Source organism: Cryptomeria japonica, chromosome 11 (assembly GCF_030272615.1).
Source record: "Cryptomeria japonica chromosome 11, Sugi_1.0, whole genome shotgun sequence".
Taxonomy (NCBI): Eukaryota; Viridiplantae; Streptophyta; class Pinopsida; order Cupressales; family Cupressaceae; genus Cryptomeria; species Cryptomeria japonica.
In genome coordinates, this window is record NC_081415.1 from 216,679,535 (window position 1) to 216,700,441 (window position 20,907).

The 20,907-nt window shown below is 35.4% G+C and overlaps 1 pseudogene; it reads left to right on the plus strand.

Annotated features, from left to right (window-relative positions):
• LOC131078447 (probable LRR receptor-like serine/threonine-protein kinase At1g56130) overlaps positions 1 to 20,907 on the plus strand; it is a 59,797-nt pseudogene that overhangs the window by 25,963 nt on the left and 12,927 nt on the right.

Genomic DNA, 20,907 nt, shown 5'->3' on the forward strand with positions numbered 1-20,907 from the left:
AGAGACTTCATTCTTATTTCATAAGTTCAGGGGTATCATGCAAGGTGGAACTGGAAGCATAAGCAGATGGTATACGGTGCACTTTAGTACTTCCTGGAAACAGAGCAGCTAGACCATATTTACATCTTACAAAGTGCAAGGTTTTCAACTTTTAACTCGAAACAAATTTTCCAGAATAACCTCAGAATTATGGCATGCAAAGAATCAGAATACATTTCAGTCATAACAGTTAAACCATTTTCAGAAAGAGCTTTCAGAAAGGGTTTCTTTTTGATAGAATCGAAATGTCAAATTCAAGATATATGCCCCTGAAGCAGCCTTTAATGGTGGAGGTGTGCAGAATAGTTTCATAAAATAGCAGCATGGCGTCCAATAATAAATCAAAGGAAAAAATGCAGCTACAGTTTTCAGAAAATACATCTTTTAACGCCCAGTTTTCAGAAAATGAATGATTTTGTAAACAGTTTTAGGCATAGTACAAATTTAAAAAAGCAAAGGGAGGGTTTATAATTTTTTCCACCTTTTTTAGTCCTTATAATTGCTCAAAATTCGAGTTGCTATGTAAGAAAAAGGAAAGTCGCCTAAAGCAGCCATTAATGGCAGAAAATACCTGCAATATTTTCGAAAAACCCATGGCGACCAGAGAAAAATCACACTACAGCAAAAATGGATAACCCTCATGGCGGCTCTCAACACATCATAAAAGATCACACCCAGCACAGCAGAATCAGTGGAGAGAGGCATCCCCCAAAAAGAAGTTAAGGCCATGGAGATGGAAGTTGAATTTTTTTTGAACAGCGGAATAAATGCAGCCTCCAAACCCTCGCACAAAAAATCAACAATGGCAGTACCCCCTAATATGCACAGAGATCAGAAAATCGTCCGGAAATAACAAGACAAATGCCCAGCTTATTATTTTCGGCAAAGAGTATGCAAAATCAAGCCACGATAGCCTCAGTATGTGCCCAGAATCGACAAAGGTGAAGAAGGAGTCATGCTGACACCCATTAATGGCGGAAATCTGCAGGAAAGCGTCACAAATGCCCCATCTTTTTCCTCAAACCCTAGCATGGCGGCAGCAGAAGGAAGGATACAAAATATCGAATGAAAGAAATGAGACTTTTAGGGTTTTCTTTTCCCTATATTGCCATCGATACCTTAAGGCATTGCCTTGTTTCTTTTTATTTTCTTCAAGCCCCGTGAATATTTGCTAAAGAGGTCTTTTTATCCCCCAAATATCTATGCATATATTTATTAAGTGATTTGTAAAATATCAGTTAATAATATATCATATAATAATATTTATTAAGTGATATTTTACAAATCACTTAATAAGTATAGGTTGGCTTTTTAGTTTTTTAATAGATTAAATAATTAAAATATTTAATCTAGATGATATTCGATCAATCGTTTTATTAAATATTTTATTTATTATTGATATATTATGTGGCCTTTTTTAAATCAAATAATTAAAATATTTATTAAAGTGGTTAATCGAATATCATCTAAATTAAATATTTTAACTATTTACATTTATTAAAAAAAAATTTGACTTAAAGTGTAAAAGACGAAAAATAATATAAAAACTTATTAAAGTGATGTTTTATAAATCACTTTATGAGTTTTTTATTTTTATTTGCATTTTGAAGGGTCAAAGAGATATTTTTTACATTTATGAAGGCTTGCAGGCCTATCAGAGATATTTCAGAGCCATTTATGGTGCATTTAGGAGCTTTTATGGTAGCAACATGGGTTGGCTTGACTTTTGTTCAAGTATGTTCCCTTTCAAACCGGTTTGAGGGCCTGAAAAGTGGGTTTTTTGGTTCTGCTCGCCCAAGAGGAGGTAGAGTTTATTATTCATTATCTGCTTTTTTGGAAAGCATATATACTTGAGGACTTCACTTTTTCAAGGGTTCTTCTTCATTCATCTTTTTGGCAGACTGTAATTTCTAAGTTCTTTCTGCAAGAGGGAATGTTTTTGTAACATATTTTCAGGAATAATAAAGCTTGGTGATACCTTTTGGCAGGGATAATAGCTTGTACCTTCTCATTTTTTATGTTATTGTGTGTCTTTAGTGTTAGGCAGTTCTTTGTGGTTGGCTTTTGTCCCCCTTAAAACTGCACTTTCTGTTGATGCCTTATACAAAAGTACATATACTCTTGCAGGTCATAAGCTGTGTTTTCAGTAATTATCAGTCTTAGGTTGTGAAAGAAGGAGTTTTTCCTCTTAGGATTGTGATTATCCAACCTTCTTATGAAGTATTGATGCAGAGATTATGGGTTGTTGGTTAGTGTAAAAGAGCTTCATTATCACTGTTATACTGTGTATCATTTGCTTATTTGAATTTCAACATATCATCTGGTGCATCACCTTAGGTTTAGATTTTAGTTTCATATGTTCTCCTCCTCACTCTTTTCCCTGAAGAAATTGTTAGTTTAGGTGAAGAATTTGAAAAGAACCAGCTTACTCTAGAGGTCCACTTCAGTCTTCAGGTTACCCACAACCTCGAAGTGTTCCCATGTTTCAATAGGTAGTTGAAGTTCACAGCTTTAGCAGAGGGTGCAGGCTTGATTGATAACAAGAACAAGTAGAGGGCTTTCTGGAGATGGCATCAACAACAACATTCTTTTTGCCCTTAACATACTCTATGTCGAAGTCATATGCTTGTATCTTGCTAACCCATTTCCATTGCGTCTAAATTAAATCTTTTTGCTCCAAAAAGAATTTCAAACTATTATGGTCTATCCCAACCACAAATCTCCCACTTACCACATGTGGTCTAAACTTTGCCAACGTATGCATGATGGCGAACACGTCTTTGTCGTAGATGGAATAGAGCCTTTTTGCATCCTTGAGTTTATGGCTCTCATATGAAATGGGGTGCCTATTTTGCATTAGAACTACTCCAATTCCCTCACTTGAAGCATTGCGTTCCAACACAAAGGCTGAATAAAATCTGGTAAGGCCAATATAGGACAATTGCTCACCACCTCCTTAAGTCTGTCAAATGCTCATTGAGCCTCATCTGTCCATCAGAAAGCACCTTTCTTGGTGAGCTTTGTTAGAGGTTACCCTGGCTGCAAAAATCCTTTAACAAACCTACAGTCAATAACTGCATAGCCCAAAGAAACCTTGTAATTCTGTGAGTGTCCTCGGAGGTGGCCATGTCTGAAAATGCTCTCCATTCTTTTTGCTGAAACAATCCTAGGAGCACCAGTGGACATACACCTCAATACTACCTTCTTTCCATCAACTCTGAATTTAAGCTCCATGGTTTGGAAATTTTGAGAGTATTTTCTTAGGGAATGTAACCACTCTATGTCCAAGATAGCATTAGTATCCCCTAAGTCCACCACATAGAAATCATAGTAATAGTATAGTTACCCTATGTAATGCTCAGCTGAGGTACTTGCTGTAAACATGCAATATTGAATACATTTGCTACCATGAAATTGAATCCCTCAAAATCCCTAGCTTGTATGTCCCTATTTGCAACCGATGCAAGGTATATAAAATTGTGAGTACCCTCACTATTTATGAACATTGTCACTCTATGCCCTTGCAACTTTGAAAGAATTGAATCTAGATGTACTAGATAAAGTGGCAATAGTACCACTCTTTACCTCCTTAGGTGGTCGATCTTCATCTCTCAAATGCTTAGCATTTGAATCACTATGGTCATTGCCTTGTATGTATTCTGGCTTCTCCTCTTCCTCATTGTTAGATAACACCTCAATATAAGGCACCTTTCCTTTCCCCAGACACTTGTGTCCTAGTTTCCAAGGTTCCTTGTAGTTGAAACATAATTTCTTTCTACACAACTCAGTATGAATCTCATCATCTGATTTGTCCTTCTTAGGCCATTGCTTGTGAAAATGCCTTTTACCCTTATCCTTTTGAGATGAGAATCCTTTGGACTGAAATTTATTCTTGGCAGTTGCAGATTCTATGCCTCTAGCCTTCTTAATGGCTTCCTGCAGAGTGTTTGGACTAAGAGCTTTTATCCATCCTTTTAGAGGGTTTAACAATCCATCCATGAATAGTACAATCAACCTTCTCTCTAATATATCAGTGACCAAAATTGATAATCTCAAGAAATCAGCATATACGTGTACGCCGAACCCCACTATTTCAATTGAGCCAGCTCCTTAAAATGAAGTTCTAGGTCCTTATCGAATCTATGAATGAGCCTCTTAGTGAACTTAGCATAAGAATTGATCTAATCATGTCCTAGAGTGATAGTTTTGTGATGCCAACATTCATTCAAGTAGTACCATCCATGTGAATAGTAGCATATTGATTGCCTCATCTTCCGGCATGGGGTTAAGCTAAAAATAGGTATCCAATTTCTGCACTCATTCTTTTGCTATTGTCTTTCCGAACCCATCATAGTAGGGTATGATTAGTTTGTCAAACCTTTCTTTGCAATTCATTATTATCTGATCTTCCACCCCTATGAGGCACGTGCTTCATTCTAAGGTCCACATAGCCCTTGAAAGACATCTAAACCCGAAAATCTACAACTACATCCATCCAATCTTGCAAGAGCTAATCCTACAATTCCTTTAGTGTAGGTTCCTTATTAGCTTGAGGTTGGACCCATGGAGGAAAGATGGGCATGAGAGGTCTTGAAATAGTTGTTACAACATGCTGATTTGCAGTTCTACTATTTACTAAATTGTGTCCTCGGCCGGAAAATCTACAACTACATCCATCCAATCTTGCAAGAGCTAATCCTACAATTCCTTTAGTGTAGGTTCCTTATTAGCTTGAGGTTGGACACATGGAGGAAAGATGGGCATGAGATTTCTTGAAATAGTTGTTAGAACATGCTGATTTGCAGTTCTACTATTTACTAAATTGTCCCCTTGGTCATTATTTCCACCATTGTTATTGTTATTGTTATTGTTGTCGTCCTTGTTGCCCAAAATGTGTTGAGCCAACATATCCATTCTTTGATTTGTACCCTAGCCAATGAATTCAGAATGTCTCTTGGGCTAGGATCATCTCTTGCTTCTCTATCACCCATGTTCACTTCATCTAGTTTAGAAACTGCTAGAGGATTAGAATCACTTGTTCCATTGCTTAAGGATGAATCCTGATGCAAACCAAGTATACTTGAAATAGTTTCTCCCTCTGGAACTTGTGGGGGCTGCCACTGAGTTCTTCATTGTTCTTTGTAAATGTATCTCCACCCTTTTTTGCTCATAGGAAACACAACCTGGCAAAAAAAACTAGCTCTGATATCATTGTACAATCTCCCAATCTTTTTTTTTTAAGGAATTTATTTTTGTTTATATTTAAACCTCTATACTATTGTTTGATTCTTCAAATATGCATGTTAATGATTTAAAGGTGTTTTTTGGTGTTTATACGAGAAATATGACATACAAGCTTAATATGAAGAGTTCAAGATAGAAATAACAATATATTCTGCAACAAAGCTATTTCTAACATCAAATGTGCTCAAAGAAATACTGACCTTATATGTTCGCAGCACTAATATTTGAAACAAACAATTAAATTGATATTCAATTTTTATAGATAAAGTCATACAACTAAGTCATTTATGCTTAACGTTGTAAGGCACTACCATAAGCTTATCAGCAAACAAATGCTCTTATCTCACGCCCGCAATGCATAGAAACTCTACGAATCATACTCCAAGAAGCTCATGTTCCAAGCAATGGAGGTAGCACATCTAGCAAAGAAAGTCATGCAGCATGTCAAAGTACCTTCCTTCAAATGACCAAGCATTTAGCTTCACCTTTCTATCACTGTGAAGTTGAGTATATACCAATGCATAAACCTTCAAATGGATGGTGTCTAATAGAGAAGGTTCAACTAGTAGAAAAGGCCCCTTTCTTTGTAGAATAGATACTGCTTAGTTGTGAAGATTCTAACCAAGGAATAACCACTCAAACTAGGAGTAAGTTGGCCACTAGAAATCTGCAAAATATCAACCTTACTGCTCCTTTAATGGAGCCTCATTGAAAGGAAGAAAGACTCCCAAAACCACACAGCCTCCTTAAGAAAGAATCCACAATTTTCAAGTGAAGTTGTGGCTAGTATAGAGGCCACATAGCTACCCAAATATATTACCGTCCAACATATACTACAACCAGTTTAAAGATGGTGCCCAACACTATGCTCTTCAACCATGACTTTCCCTCTTAAATACAAGGCATCCAGATTCCAAACAATATGCATCTTCCAAAATCTTCAAAATTAAAAATTTGTCTATAGCAGAGACTTCACAAATTTGACACTCAACCATGAATGCACTGCGAAATACTTGAATGATATCTCCAACCACCAACTAGGGCAGATAGTTCCACTAGTGAAACCAACAATCCCTTAGGGTTTTCGTCCTAGAATTTCAAGCTTTAAGAAGCTCTATGAAGCAGTCACCGGTGAGGAGGGACCTCAAAGAGATCAATCCGGACTGGCCAGCAAGAGTAAACACAACGGAAACACAAAGATATGATGGAGGCAATGCAGAACAGATTGATTAATTGCATGAAATTGATTACATCCAACCGGTTACAACCATGTTACAACATACCGGCTCTCAGGCCTGGTAGAATAGGTCACAACCAAGACCTTGAATCAAAAGATCTATCTTCTATGTACAGTCTAGCTATCTGATTCTCTGATTGATTCATTCTAAAGCATAATTACAAATATATATATCGATCCAAAGGATCCAGTCGGCCCAAAAGGGATCAAAACCCGAAGAACAAGACCTAACATGAAAATAACAAGGTCGGCCTCCGCCAAGAGATTCCTCCGAAAAATCCAAAGGATGAAACGTAGATCGCGGGAAAAGGTCGGCCACATGCCAAGGAACATCGAAATCAACGTCCAAGGCTCCACAAATTTCGGAATGGGTTCTGGTAGATCACCAGAATAGGTCTTAGGCAACCGGTAACAAAGGAACAACCGGTAACAAGAAACTCTCATGGAAACCGGTAGCGATATCTTGCCGGAAAGTGATCCAAATGCGATGCGGTCTGAAAGCAAGAAAGATGATCAAGTCTTCAAGTGGAATCCAACTCCACAGGATCTGATGAGCGAAAATCGGGACACACAAAAAGGAAAACTGAAACTACAAATAGAAAACAAAACAGAAAGGAAAATGTTTTTGGTTGATGCAAGATTGCTGTGAACTAGGGATGCTCCTGCATCACTCTACTAAACCAATATGAGAAAGTAACCAAGCATGTATCAAATGGGCCTTTCATTGCTCTTTTATAACATTCCAGGGAAGCTTCTAGGACATATTTCAGTCTTCTCGCACTTTTTAATATTTAACTTTAGCTCGAGGAAATAAAGTGACTTTACTAAATTCTTTCATAAATAACCAGTGAAGTCACTTTATACAACTTATTTAATTATTTAAATAATATTACCCATAGGATAAGCTTTGTTGAATAATATTAAATAATTGTATTAATGAATTCTCATTTTTTGACTATAGCCTATGAGAATTACATCAGCTAATAAGTCCCACTAGATCACTCTGCAGAAAGCGACATTACATAGAACTAACCATAGACATGAGACTATGGGCAAAATATACAAAGTACTCACACTTAGCACAATATATTTTGGGATTTTTGGTGAAATGAAGTAAAATAAACTATATATCTGCCCTATCTTTTTGGCCTCAATTATGAGCACAAGATTGAGATTGGTTTTTTTGTCATAGATAGGATTTTATATTTGATGACTCGTAGTTGATGGCTATAGAAACAGATCTAAACACAACAATCACCTATCCTAATGGCTAAAAACAGAAACCAGCAAATTCATGTATACATGAGTTTAATGAACAAACTACTAACACACCTATGACATTAAATTTCTCAAATCAAATTATTGTAGTGACATACAAAACTACAACTCAAAGACTAACACCAACACAAAGCTCGACATAATTCTCAGTTTCTATTAAATCAATGGAATCTAAATACAAAGGTCATAAACACATGAACTCAAGTTGAAGACTTGAACAATAATTTCAGCAACATTAGCCTAGCATCAACTATCATTGAAAAAATCCTATGCATAAAGTGCTTAAATATTAGTTTATATTTTGGGATTTAGGATAAGATTTGAAAACCCTTCCAAAAACAAGTCTTTAAAGCTAACTCACTTATAATATCTGGAAAAATGAAAATAAAAATACTTTAAAGGAAAAACTTATCTAAATAATTTTTTTAGATAAAATTTGACAAAAAAATGATTTCTGGAAATTTGCCCCAAAAATAAATCCTTTGTTTTAAATATAGATTTATCTAATAATAGCTAGTGTAAAAGTTCCTTGAATCTTCTCATCAAGTGCAAAAATTCATCTTCAAATCTTTTCCAAACCTAGGAAGTGCTACTCCTTGTCTCCAAACTCTAATCAAACTTTCTAGTTTAACACTCCTTGCAAGAATGATAACATCTTTTTTATTTTTTTTTATTTTTGTGTCTTTTGGCAAATCGTGTTTGAATACATGCTTTAGGAGTCTTTGCCTAGCAATGTCTAATGTCCCCATTTTCGGGTTTGCAATTAACTCAGTCCTTCTGGGTGTGTGCCGAAGGTATTAGAGTGGTTATTTAATGTTAGCAGTGAGTTAAGGTTGCCAATTTAATTAAAATAATTTAATGGACAACTCAGTATAATCGCTCGTTGGAAAGAGAACAAAAAGTTTTAAATGCTGGATGCTTAACGTTGTGACTGAAGTGCTTGGAATCATTAAATATTTAAATTAATCACTTTTTGAGGATATGAATTTAATTGAATTTGTAAACTGATTTTATATTGCACTTTCTAGAAAGTTCCCAGGATTGTTATAAAAGGAGCTTGAGGGTTCATTTTTTGCATACAAAAGATTTAGAAGCTTGTAGTTTTTTCTACCAAGATTTAGACATTTGTGCTTGTGGCCAAACTCTTGCCTGTGGGATGAAAACCCCAAAATTTTATTGGAGCTGAGGACAGTAACCCCTCTTGCTTCACTAAAGCAGTTCCACATAGGGATCGACAGGGCACTAAAGGATTGAGCCGAGGTTCGCATTTGAGGATTAAGAGGATTTTCAGATTTGAATTAATTGGTTGAAGTTATAGAAATTTATGAAGTCTTTGATTAAGATAATTTCTATGGGTATAGAGATTTTTTGTAGAGGTCACTTTGCACTTGGAAGCTTGGACCATTTAAATATATTGCCAGATGTAATACATTAGGTAAGACATGGGTTTTGGATTATTATGCTGGGCATTTGAAATTCCTACAGACCGTGGAAACTATTACACCCATGTGGGGAGGATTAATATTGGCATAGAGTAGCGCTGGATGTGAGAGCTTATTACTTATGGGTGTGGGTATACCAATCCATTTTTTTGTGAAGAATGCTCATCCTTGACTGACGTGAGGATAGTCTCATCAACTCTTCCAAGCAACAAGCTTTGTGTCTGGGTGTTTCATCCAAGACAAACTGGACATAGAGATTAGAGGCAAAAAAGAGGGTCGATATAACTGGAGAGGTCATGATCTGAGAGCTGGAAGTCTCCAAATCAGTGTGAAAACCCATTATTTTCCTTGATGCACAATCTGCAAGTGATTATCAGCATTGGTGAATATTGTTGTTATTCAAAGAGGGCAATTTACTTGTCTTTAAGACAGATAAATATCTGCAGCTCTGTATTAAGTGAAGCAAAGTTCAGTCCCTATGAGATGTCTGTGTGAGCAGCAAGCTGTAGAAATTATCCTCTCAAGTTGAAGGTCAGAAATAACTTTTCTTGATCTTGTAAATTCTGAATTTTGCTTTCAATCTGAGCATTAATGCAGTTACAATACAGTTGATTATATCTTTGTGATTTAATCTTCATATGCCATGCATTAAATTGTATGAGAAACCCTACAATTCTGAAACATAAAAGCTGCAAGCAAAAACCTATCCTTCTGAAAAGCATGCAAACTGTTTGACAAAAAGATCAAGAGGGAAAGTTGAAGAAATTAGCTAGAATCAATCCTATGCAAAGTGTTTGACATAAAGTCTGCTTATTGAACTTGGGAAGAAATTTCAAAAGAAGTGGTACAACAAGGGTAGCACATTACTCATTGAAATGAAAAACATACACTTTTAAACCTCTTGTCACTTGGTCACTTTTGTTCTAATTTGAAGTTAACCTATGCTAGTGCTTTTGGTCAGCCCTTTCGCTTTTCACTTACCAAAAGCGCATCTTTTGACCTACTAAGCTGCTTTTTCACTTGAAGAAGCAGTTTTGTTCCAATTTGAAGTTGACCTATTCAAGCCTTGCTACTTTTCACTTAAGTGATCAAAAGCAAACTTTTTGACCTGCTCAGCCACTTTTTTTGGCAAAGAGGACCAAGGCATGAAATTTTGGTCTTGGAACCATGGCAAAACCATGTAAAATGTAGATTTTTTCCTTTAATGTCATTTTGCATGACATAAATTTTTGTCACTTTCACTTGGCAAAAATTCCTAAATTGTGTGCTTTTAGATTATAACCATGGCAAAACCACTTAACGTACATGCTTTTGGGATTATAACCACTTTTCTTACATAGTGGTTTTTCTTTAGAAGCTTTCTTTTGAGAATGGTTAGCCAATTAAAAGAACGATAACCACTTTTATTACATAGTGATTTTTCTTCAAAAGCTTTGTTTTTTTTGTGTTTTTTTAGATAATGTTCTGCTTCAGCCAAGAAGGAACTAACAAATGCAACATCTTTACTAATAACTGCTGTTATAGAGGTTACCCAATGACAAATATGCTCAATACATCAAATATAACAATATCTTCAATACCCAGATGGACAAATCACATTATTCATTCAACCAAAATACTCATAGGCTGCAATAAAAGCTTCAAATCTGATACAATTTTACAGCAGCAAATATATAATCTGTCTAATGACCAGAAATTATATCTGAAATAGATACATTAAATCAAGTCTCTAGATGATGTATTATAATAACTAATACTTTTAACACATACTTGGAAGCCAATTTTTGCTACAGGTTTGAAGTTTTCTCTGAACCAGCAAACTAGGGTTTTGATAATAGCTCCAAATCCCTCTAAAATTTGCACTTCTCCCCACAACAATTGATATCCCTGTCTTTGCTAACCTTAGACACTACCAATCATGTCAAGAAGCTGTCCAAACCCTAGGCATTTGGCTCTCAAACTCCCATGTCCTTCCTCAAAGCAATATGGCCAACCAAGGAGAAGGTACAGCCAGCATTAATGGTGGAAAATATGCAATTTGTGTTATCAAATCTGTTCCTTCCTCCTTGCAATATTCACAATAAATCCTCTATCAAATGCACTAGACATAAAAACTGAAATCTATGCAAATAAAGATCTTGCATAGTTCCTGAGTAAAACCACCTAAAAATCCACTAGGAAAGATATTTCACTTTCACAACAGATGTCCTCTATGAAGGTTTTCATCCTCACAAAGCCCTTGGAAGAACTTTATTCAATGAGCAATATCTATTCATCAATTCTCCAAAAACATGAATGTCAAGAATGAGGTCCAAAAATATTTTTATCTCCTCAAAATCTGACGCCCATCTTGGGAATTAATGTTTATTTTATTTAGTTTTAAGCTCCCTTATGTCTCCCACATTAGACACACCTTTTAAAATAAAGCATTAATTTACTTTTTAGAATAACCCCTTAGGTCTCCTTAGTGACTTAGTTAAATAAAATAATATCCCCTGATTAAATTATCACCAAATCATCAATAAATGTAAGCGCTAACCATTCTGAAGTGAAACTGCTACCAACTGACCAAAGCTAACACTTACTAAAAATAGTAAAAGCGGACCAAATGCCCAAAAAATGCTCTAGACAGTGTCAATAGGAATCTCCTGATGTTATGAGCTCAAAGCAACACCTAGAAATTGTCATGTCCCCATCTTTATGCTTTGATAATAAATGGATTTATATTTAAAGGCATGATGAAGAAATAATTATTTGAATCGGTGATTTTTATGAATGCTTGAGGGCAAGCATTTTCAACGAGGTGAAATTGTGATGTCCCCAAACTGAACCTCAACAAGTATTGTTAGCATTGAGAAAGCTCCTTGTATTATCTTTTTAATAAGTTAATGCAATTGAAACCAAATAATTTGATGACGATGTATTGAGAATAATCAAGATTATTAAATGATGAATGTGTAGCAGTTTGATAGAAGAAGAAAGAAATCTTTACTCTTTGGCCAAACATGAAACATATATGCTACACTCTGAGCATGACAAACTCCCTTTGGAAACAAGTGATGCTAGTAAAATGCTAGATTCATTTATGAAGGATATTTACCAAGTGTTATATGGACCGATCTTCTTATTGAAAGAAAAAGATTAATTAATGAAGAAATATAAGTTAACATAGCAAGTCGTAGTAAGCAAGCCATATGAGGAATAGCGATATCTTCTAAGGGACCCCGATCCATCATACAAAAGATATGCTACACAAGAATATTGTTTTAAGGGGGGCATCAATTAATAATCTAAAAGGTATAGAAGTTTGGTATAATTATCCGGAAGATGAGATATATTTGTCTCTATAGTGGGACCGGTTCACATAGTAAGAACATGAAATACTCTGTTCATACCACAGTAAATATCACAGGGCCATCGGGTATTAGAATTAATTCTAATAATGAACGATACATTCAGAAAAAGATATATTTGGCATCAGTGGTTATGGCAAACAAATGTTTATATAACTCTGGAAAAGGGCATTGATGTGAGCATCTATATTCTTGCAACCGATCACAATGGGCAAATACGATTACTGAATGTGCTGAAATTGGAGCGATATTTGCATCAACCATTTCCTTGATATTTAACAAAGGGGAGCCTACATTATATTTTGGAAGGAAGGAACGGAGCAGTAGTAGCACAAGAGAAAGAGCATCTATGCAGCAGTAAACATGACGAGATTAAATGGCAAGGTCATATCTATGATGCGACTAGAAGACGATATCATTAATCAGGTCCAAGAAGATGCCGATACTACCAAGTAGTACGTGTTTTTAAGTCAAATAATAAAGGAATTGATATTTAATAGTAAATCGATAATAAACAGCAACTAATTTGTTAACAAACTAATATCTAAGATGCCGATACTGCCAAGTAGTACGTGTTTTTAAGTCAAATAATAAAGTAATCGATATTTAATAGTAAATCGATAATAAACAGCAACTAATTTGTTAACAAACTAATATCTAAAATAGCACAATAATAGTCATCGATTAAGCATATGAAGTAAGGGATTAGACACGTCTCCTTCATAGTAACTCTTCATTCCATGAAAGACGATATAAGAAGGAAATCCCAAAATTATTCAGAGGAGGGAGGAGACACACAGAAAGGAGGACTGATTACCTTGGCATTCAAATTACTACTGGAGGTAACTCTATGCATATTCTGTAAGGGAGGCAGCAGATATGTACCAATACACTATATAATCACAGCATCTTGTCAATAACTATAGTCATAGTCACAGTACATCTGTATATTCACAGATTTATGATAATATTTCAATCATATTCACAGTATCTATGGTAATCCAGCATTATGAAAATAATGTTAATCCACTTCATAGTACTACTGTATTTTCACAGCACTATGATAATAATTTTAATCAGATTTATAGAATCACAGAAAATTAATATAGATACAACATGATAATATATGAAGCTGAGCATACTCTAAACCCTAGAAACAATTAATCAGAATATAGATACAAATTAATTCTAATTCATTGAAATTCTATTTATAAAGTAATAAATCTCTGCACTCTCAATCTTATTTGAATAAAGGGAATTGAGCAGATTAGATCAGAACTGTTATTAAGTTACAGGAATTGGCAGCCTCCTAATAGGGGACATTATAGAAATGTTAGAGAAGTTGAATTGCAAAGTCTCCAAGATCTAAGGAGTTCCCTAACCATGCCATATTAGCCTATGGGAAACCAAGGAATAGGCTAATCGTCACTAATTGCCAACTCCTTAGGAATGGGACATCACAATTTGCATTGGGGCTGAAAATATTTTTCAATGCCTCGTTAATGGTGTAAAGGAAACCTCACTACAGTCTCCCATCAAAAGATCAGTTGACAAATAAATCATGGTTTGTCTAATTAAAAATGTTATATCCTGAAAATGAAGGCTTGGTATTTTCCATTTGCAACAAAATTGACAGCATTTTTGAATGCCTTATTATGTTTTTAAGAAAATCTCAAGCTCAGTTTCCCAATCAAACAAGCAAAAATGACATAGCAAAAAATAAAAGATGGTGATTCTTCATTTGCAACAAAACTCAAAATAATTTTGAATTCTTTATGTTGGTCAGAAAACCTCAAGTTCAGTCTTTCATGAAAGACCAGTTGATGCATATATTACAGGCCATCTCATTAACTTCAAGTTGTATTGATAAAGATAAGATTTATCTAAGTTAAGAAAAATAAACTTCCATTCAAAGGAAAGTTTAGATGCTTGCGCTATATAACACCCTTGATCTTGTCAATCTATTATTAGCATACATCCCCTTATTTTAAAAACAACTTGGGTATTTCTTTCTTCATATAACATCAACATACCTGTTATTTACTTGATATTCATATCTCGGATCATTTCATTCAATAGCACGTATACTGTTAAAAGTATTGAGTACTGAGTTGTAAAACAATTATCTACTGCTAAATAACCTGATCATATTACACTACATATGAAAGAAGCCTCTCTTATGCTTCTACATATTTCCACTTTACTGAGAGTCATACTAAAGATATGCAGAATAACTTAATGCATCAAATTGTGTGTTATAGATGGCTTGACATTTCACAGAACTTGATCTTCTTCTGGTCAATTATATAAGATTATGGTATCCAATTCCTACTTAGAGAACTGGTTCCGTTCTATTCCTTTTTATTAGCAAGTGTTTTTTTAAGGTATCGTGTTAGTTATACTTATAACTAAAAGAATCTTCTTCTCTTGATTTGTATGTAAGTTGCTTATCATTTATGGTTGTGATAAATTCTGTCGACAATTTTAATGTTCTGTGATGCATATAATAACTGGAGGAATTGAGTTTACGGTGTTCACTAAGCAATAGTGTTGATATGCAAAGCTTCAGGGGCCAGAAATTTGGAAAAAGAGAAAATAGAGTCTAGTTTATGATACATATTTGATGTTTGTGATGAATGATCTTATATGCCTACATCTAATTATTCTGAACTATATGTTATGTTAGGGACTTGAGTTTTAATAATTTTACAGGAGAGTTTCCTACTTCGCTTCAAAATTTGAGCTCTTTGAATTTCCTGTAAGTGAATTTTCTTGAAAAAACTATATTTATTCAAAACCTAGGTATATTAACAAGTATTTGCATTCCACAAATTACCTTACTAATCTCATTGTGGGATTTGATAATGTGGAACTGTTTGAGCACAACTTATATTGCACCAATTGCAGGTTTCTTGGAAATAATTATCTGTCTTGGAAGCTTCCTTCGCAAATGAATTCAAATCTTACATACATGTAAGATCTCTCTTTCTCTCTCTCTTTCAAATGCACCAAGATATGAGCATGGATAGCTGACTTGTAAATTAGTGCATATAATATACATGCTTGCGTGGTCTCTCTCTCTGAAATCCACAGAGATATGCACATGGATACTTGGCGTAATTGTAAATTAGTGCATGTAATATGTATCCATTTTCTCATTGACTAACTGATGCACATATCTCAAGATGCTTGCACATAAATAAAATTTAACATGCATTGTATTGCCTCTACCACAAGAAGGTCAATAATTGCACTTTACGAGAAGTACCATAGGAATTTGTATAATGCCATATCTTTGCTGGGGGCAAAGCAGGCTGGTTTGTTGGTTGGTTACTACTTGAATTCCAATTGAAGGATATAATTCATGAAGTCAAAAACAACACAAGGTCTCAAAACAACATAAGCTCCAAAACCATGGCTAAGTATATCCACGAAACTTGACCTAACTGCTAACAAAGTTTAGTTGAAATTAGTCCTTTATAATGTTCTTTTATTCATCATGGGAGCAGTCTTCTCTAAATTACTTTCCTTTCAGAACCATTTACTTTTGTTTTGCAATTTGAAAATGTTAAATGCACATGAACATTACAAAGAGAGCATTCTTGTGTGAAAATTCTAGAAACTAATATAAACTAATATTGTAGATAGCTAGTATTTAAACCAGAGAAAAAATCTTAAATTTTGGTTATTAAAAAACTAAAGAATACAAATTACATGCTTCTCCAAAAATAAGCATACCTACTTACAAAAATCAAACATACTGAGTGCAAGATTTTAATGAGGGAGAGCAAAAATCGGTGCAGAATGAGAATCTTCATTCTGCATTGCCCTTAATTTCATTTCCATTTTTCGTTAATGTAAAATTCTGTTTTTTTGTAAAGACCAAGAGGTACATTCACTGATTGAACAAGGACAATTCATCAGATTGTATAGGTGAAGTAGAAGTCCAGCTGCAGTTATTTTGATGGCAAAAAATGAAATCAAGAGCCCTGCTCTGTTATTTTGATTTTGGATTAACAAATTCATGTGCAGAAAAAATACCTTTTTTCACATTTAAATGGCAGTAGAGAAGATGAGAGTGTCAAATCCTTGCATTAGGTTTTTATCCTCATCTAATAAAATGTAGAAATTTTAATGCAAATGATCTAGTGAGTCAGTAAGGAGTTGGACAATAAATTTTGTATACCTTTAGTTGTGTTCTTAGATTCTTGGATATGGTGTAGCATCTGTAGACTACATAATACATTTTCAAACTCTCCAAAGTTTCAAGTGGATATAACAAGCTATTTTGAATCTTTATGCTGATGTTTTTTTTATGACACCTCGAACACAAAATAAAATACCAAGTATTATATCCTCTCTTTAACAAGGAAACCTCAAATGCTAAACTTTGTGATCAAACAAGGCAACTCCAAGGTTTTCTTAGGGATATCCATCAACACATGCAAACGTGGAATGGTCTTATCCTTAACATCTTGAAATTTATCACATAATACAAGTATGGCCTGAATTCTGTCCTGAATGAATGCAACTTTACCATATGCTTGTACCAAATCCTCAATGAATGCATTTGCCTTATCAAACGCACTTCTAATCCATTTCTTCGTTGCTTTATCCCTTCCAAATCTTCAATTGATTACTTTGAAACTGTTGCAAGAGGGACAAATGTTCCTTTGGCTTGCTGAATTGGATTCATTAAGTGTCGTATGTAATCCTCCAATTGTTGGTTTTCCGCTCTAAGCTGATTTCCCTTTTCTTCAGCTTTCCTCAATCTTTACTTGATCACTTTCACGGATTCATCAAATTCCTCAATCTCTTGTTCCTTTGTTGTTGGTCTCAAACCAACTGTTGTAACCTCATACTCCTCTAGAGTGATGTCATCTTTTGTTGTATTAACCTTTGGAATTACAACTTGCACCAATTGGGATCCTGAACTCTCTTTTGTAATCTTGGAATATTTCTTTGCTTGCTTCTTCTCTACAGTCTTACCAATCCTATTTAGAAAATCCTCTAAGTCATCATCTAGATTGCTCTCTACTATAATCTTCTTCTTCAATCCATTCCTTAACCATTTAGGAACCGTGCATTGTTCAATATCTTCACTTCTTCATTTTATTGAAATCCTTGAAGTGTCAATATCATTCCTTCATTGAAATCTTCATCCAAAAAACCCATGTCTACATTCGCCAAGATTTCCTCAATTGGTATTGTTGGTTGCTCCATCAAGCGATCATCAAGAAGAACCTCCACATTTTGAGAAGGATTTCTCTCTTGATTTTGTTGTTGAGTGGACTCCAAGGATTCGTTCACACCTTGACCTCCTGGAACACTTGGATGAATTTCAATTTCCTTTCGTGATTCACTCTCCGCAACTGATGTTACATTTCTATCAATGGAAGAGGCAACTTGTTGCACAGAAAAAGTGTTGGCTGATGAGTGAGTCATTCCAAATTTCTACTTCTTCTGTGGTGGTTCTTCATTTGAAACTTCTTTTCTCTTTGTCTTCTTAGCCCATGAAGTTTCGCATGTCCTTTTTCTTGTGACTTTCACTATCTTGTCTGCCTCTTTCCTCCCTGGTACTGATTTCATGTTGTTCTTCATTTATTTCATCCTTGGAGGATTGTGATTCCAAGTTTCCCATCAAGTTGTAGGTTAAAGGGATATTTCTTTCTTGCAACCTATTAACTTGTTGATCCACCCACTTTTGTGATATGTCATAACTAGCCTCATTAATACATTCAAATCTACTACCTCCACCTCAGACCAATTAGGGGCAAGAAGAGGTTTGCCCTTTTCTTCTTCAAAACAGCATTGAACACAATTGCCATCATCCTCCACCTAATCCGAGACAAGGAACAAGTGGCACACTCTAGCCATCTGCACGGACAATCTGGAACACATTCTCTTCCTTATTTCAAAGTCATCCATAGCATCTACCCAATAATCCTCAAGGTGTTCCTTGTGCCTGTATCTCCTTCCAAAAGATTTTCTGATCTTGTGGTAAGGATCAAAACTCATCCTTGACTCATATGTCACAAGGGAATAAAACTCTTCCTCAAATGCCTCGGCTGCTTGATGTGAATGACATGTCTCGATTGAATTTCCAAGGGAGATTGGAAAAACTATCTAGTCCTTGTGCTTATTCTTTTGGATCTTGTCATACATGGACAATTGCCTTGTTACCTCTAGCAATATCATCTTGTCAATTGGGAATCTTGGAAGTCTATAGGGGGATGATGAAAATCCTTGCATTCTAATATAGGTGAACTTTGGAGACTATATAAACCATGAACCATACCTCTTCACCAATTTCTTAGCATCTTGTGATAACCTCTTATGAATGCCTCCTTGTAGAGTTCGGACAATGTACATGGACAAGGCATTTTACCCTCCTGAAATGAGCAGCATTGTTAAGGTGTAGTTGAGGATAACATTCGTACAATTTGAATTGTCTTTTTCCATTCCCAACAAGTCCCTTACATGTCCATCCTCTACATCTATAAGTTCTCACCAACATGTAGACTATGTATGAACTCATGAAGAATAATCATGAATGTTCCAAGTTCCTCAACTGTTCATCTAGGTTATCACTAATTATCTTGGCCCAGTTGATCTTCACCCTGATTACTATTTCCTCAATAAAGTAGAACATCCATGGCTCAAAGTTAGATCTTAGAAGCTTGAGGGCATCCCATTACCCGGTTCAACAAGGTGACAAGATCCAAATATTCCTCTTTGAAGTCGGACCTAACAAGTCTCTTTGGCATTTTGGAATGATGCCTCCTTGGTTTCAACATCCATGTATTGTTGATGATTTCTGCACAAGAATCAAGTATGTTATTGTGCATCTCCAAAGTTTCCTCCTTTGTTTTGTAGACTATGGAATTGTACCTTGGAATACTGAAAGCCTCCGCAATAGCCTCATCTGAAAGATAAGCCAACACTCTACCATCCGGAGCTACCACATGTCTCTCCTTAGGATCATAATACCTCACACATTCCACCATCAACTCAGTGCACTAGATTGCAAGGGGGAAACCGGCGGCTTGCACAATTCCATTCCTCACCATCCTCTTAGCTATCTTGAACGGATTGTATCCATGACATTTTCTCCTTGAATTCATCCATGTCGACATGTCCAAAGCTGGTGTCTCCAATCTTCTTCCATTTTGAGACGATCCTTGATTTTCGAGGACTCCTTTGTAATCATACTTCATTTGTGTTTGTCTTGAAACTCCTCCGGCTCTAGCACCTAACATTTTCCTCGTGAAAATAAAACACCTTAAGTTACAAGAATGAAAAGATGCTAAAATGATTTCAAAATATTTTAATGTAAATGCAAGAAGTAGATGTGATAAAATGATGAAAACTTTAACAAGTTCTTGCATATGGACACATGTAGAAGGATTTTCTCATAAAATTATCAATGAAAATCACAAAAATCATCCACCTTATCTAAAATCCAGAAATGTGAGGAAATCTGATTAAAATTCTGATTTTTGAAAGAAGTCTTGCTCTTGAACAAGCCTCAATTCGCTTTCACTCTTCTCAAATGCACACCTACTTTTCTTCAATCCACAAATTTCACTTGGGGGTGATGATGTAGGTCTAAAATTCTCTCCAAGTTAGGCTTGTTTACTTCTCCTCTGGCTGGAGATTCACCTTTCTTAGGTCTGATCTGGAAATTTGAATTAGGTCTACACAATTCGCCCTAGGTCTGCTGATAAATTTCACGCTAGGTCTGCCTCCAAGATCACTCCAAGGTCTTATCCACAAATTCACACCCTCAAACTGATTAAATTCACTCCAATCTGCAAGATAATTGCTTGAAAATCTGATAAAATTCATCTCAAGTCTGCCTTAATTCACTCAGCTCAGCTCCTTATAATTCGCCTTGAATGAATTGCAATGAATTGATGTTGAAATGAAAGAGTTTGATCTCGTTTTATAGCATCCATTAATCTTGAATTTGTAATTCCCAAACAAGGCTGACCTAGTCTAGAATTGTTTGAGATTAAATAAATTAGAACCCACCCCAGGTCGGCTATGCTTGATCACTTGTTTTGGCATTTAAATTTAAAAACTTCCCTCCAAGAAGGCCGACTTGGACACTTATCTCCCTAGGCAGGTTTTCATGCTTGTTAAGAAAAAATGCAAAGGGCAGGTTTGAGGTGCACCTAAGGACAAGGCAAGGCAGTATTTGATGATGCATAGGGACAAGTGCTTAGCGCGTTGGAAGTGCACTTAAGGACACACAAAGGCGGCTTTTCATGGTGCATAAGAACTAGTCTTTGAGTGCTTTTCCATGTGTGAA